A 3,279-nucleotide genomic window follows, 5' to 3' on the forward strand; every position below is an offset into this window, starting at 1 on the left:
CAAACACAAAGGCGTTATAGTAAGACTAGTGGTGTAGATCATATGAAACCATGGTGTACATTGAGTACATTGATGGCGACAACGAATCGTCTTTCCAGGACGAAATGTCAGGAGAGGCCGAGCTGTCACCGACAGTTTTATCGAGTGAGAGGCATTCGTTAGTGAACTAGCAAATGGTGCAGTCGCAAGCAGGCATTTACAAACAATTTCATTTTTCTAAATAAACTTTGTATTCGCTCAATAATAATTTTAAATAAACAATTTGGACATTCTTGACAGAAGTAATTCGCAACTTACATACGTGCAAAATGAGCTACTATATTTGTGTTCTGACTGGTTCCAAGTAAACATATCAGTAGACATATCAATAAAAATTTGAAAATAAGTACAATACATAAATAAAGGTTTAAGAGAACAAAACCAAATTACATTATTTGAATTTCTAGGAAAATGCCACGTAGAACTAAATTAGCAGATGAGGACTGCGAATTGATTAAAGGAATGAGTCTGAATTTTACTTTAACGAATTCTTGAAACCAAATATTTTAAGATTTTTTATTACTTGAGTAACTTCCCAACCAAAAAACAAAAAAAAAAACAAAGAATGTGCTCTTTCTTTAAAAGTCGATAAATTAAAAACAAAGAATTATAAATCGTATGCGTTCGACAACGTCATCTGCCCTCACGTGTATGGCTGTTCGGTTCAACGTTGTTTGTGATATGCACCTCTCGCCACTGCGCGCGGCCCGACAGGTGACGGAATGCGCGTAGGTTTATGTTAAAATTTAATAATGTCTACTGTACTTTTCGATAGTGGTCAAAGAGTGTAGGTACAAATTGGGCGTAATTTAAAGTATATTTAAATTGGAAAAAATATGTACAAACTTCTCCATACATCAACCGCAAGTTCATTTTTAACGACTTTCCCATGGGAATAAGATAATTATTCGAAGTAAATGTAACCTATGTTTGAATCCAGGGTGTCAGCTAACTCCATACTAACTTTTACTAAAATCGCTCCAGCCGTTTAGTCCTGAAGAAATAACAAACACTTGCAAACTCTCACCTTTACAATAGCAGTGGAATATTATTAGCCTAAAAAGAAGTAACGTTCATAAATGGGTCATTTAAAATATGTAAGTTTTCAGAAATATTATAATATTAAAAGTAAACATTTAAGTTTTTTTTAATAATAAAATATTTTGCTACTTTAAGGTTTAAAAGTTAATTTATTTAAAACTATTTGTAATTTAATTATAAACATGTGAACATAAACTATGCCCTAATATAGGATATCTAGCCTATAAAACTAATCTCATTTTGTATACTTATCTGTGGAATGGAAACCCAAAAATACAATGTTATAAAAAATGTACACTTTGACAGCGCTCTCTCGAATTATGTTATCGATGGTTTGGAAACAACAATGACTGAACGGGTTGGTGCAGACGGAGGTCCATATTTTATGTATGAAATTAAATTCCGTTAGTGACCGACGTGCCGTATTCCGTAACGGCAACGTAGTTGTTCTTGTTCTCTCTTAATTACATTTAAGCAATGTTGCCATTTTTCAATTTGTGTAAATGATTTTGCACACATCTAACTTTTCAGACATAAGTTTTCGTAAAGTAAAACATCAAAACTAAAATCCAATTATTAAAAATAGCCTACCTATTTATAACTAATTGTATTCGAATGTAATGTAGACGTAGTTTAATAATATTTCAAATATATTCAAATTTATTTTTTATACTCTTGCAATATGTTGCTACAGAGCATAATAGCGTTAAAACAAACAACCGTTAGATAACATACAAATTTTAACATATGTACATATGTATGTAAATAATAAGATTTCAGTCATTACTCATAAGTTTCAATAAATACCTTAACAAAAATTCATTTAGTTGAATAATTCCCCATCCATCGATTTTGTATTATTTATTATAAGTGTCCATACACGACACATAGGTATGTGCGGTCGATCGGTATGTGTACGATTGCGATTTACTCGTGTATGGGCTTGTGCGCATTTTTTACGATCGGTGTGCACACAAGTGTGTCAAAAAATTGAGAAAAATAAAAGTTGGAATAACTTATTAACGAAATATAGAGAAATCGATAAAAGTGATACATTAGAAACCGTGAAAAAAAGTATAACGGTTTAAGATCTTGTTATAGACGCGAATTGCAAAAAGTTCGAAGAAGCGAGAAATCAGGAGTAAGCGCAGAAGATAACATTATGTACCAACACTGTGGTATTTTGAAAGCTTGAATTTTCTAAAGGACCAAGAAATTCAATTGGAGGGTATTTCGTCGTTTGAGGATTGCGGCGATGAAGAAAGAGTAAGTAAAAAGATAATACAATACAATACAATATGTACATTATTAAGTTTTATTTTGACATTTTATAGAAATTTATTTCGCCTCGAATATTTGCTGCATTTTGTGATATACTTCCATAGTTCGTTGACTGCTCGTCTACCAAATGGACACAGTCATTGTTTACATCATTTCTTAAGTAAACAGATGAGTTTGTTTTGATTCAGAAATTATGAAAATAACAACAAGCAAGTGTTATTTTAGCACTTTTTTCGGGGTATAAATTCATTGTTGTATGTAAAATTCTGAAACGATTTGCTAAAATTGCAAATGAGTTTTCAATAAAACGACGTGCTCTCGTAATTAAATATTTGCTCCTTTATTCGACTTACTATAATGTTAGTCTCATCTGGCAATACTGTTTTATCTAAGTTTTCTATTTCTCATCATTACATTTTCTAAAAAGTGTTTAAATTCCTTTGAACTCCCTATAAATACTGGGTTCATGTATGTACAACTCTCTTCTGATTGTAACTTAGTGCTGATGGTACTCATCTCAATAAAGCATTGAGAACTCTACCCGCTGGTAAATTAATTATTTAACATTTGGTGCCTCCTGTGAGGACAAATATTTTAAATTTATTTGTAATTTTTGTTATTGCGGTTGTGTGGTTTCATGACGAACAATTGGCGATCATCGGCGGTGAAAGCAAATAAAAGCGCATACATGCACGTGTCTTGGAAGGTGCCATGGAAAAAGCCGTGATGTGTTTCATCTCCAACAAGAGGATAAATCGCTTGAATCACACTTTGAACGCTTCATGGAGAACCATAATCGTTTGGTTGGAGGAGCTACGTCCGCAGAGATGGGGCCACATGACGCACTTTTGGGGAAACGGGAGAGGAGCTGTATCTGCGGCATGCAGGAAAAATTTAAACGTCTCATCCCCATCGTCA

Source organism: Bactrocera neohumeralis, chromosome 3 (genome assembly GCF_024586455.1).
Source record: "Bactrocera neohumeralis isolate Rockhampton chromosome 3, APGP_CSIRO_Bneo_wtdbg2-racon-allhic-juicebox.fasta_v2, whole genome shotgun sequence".
Taxonomy (NCBI): domain Eukaryota; kingdom Metazoa; phylum Arthropoda; class Insecta; order Diptera; family Tephritidae; genus Bactrocera; species Bactrocera neohumeralis.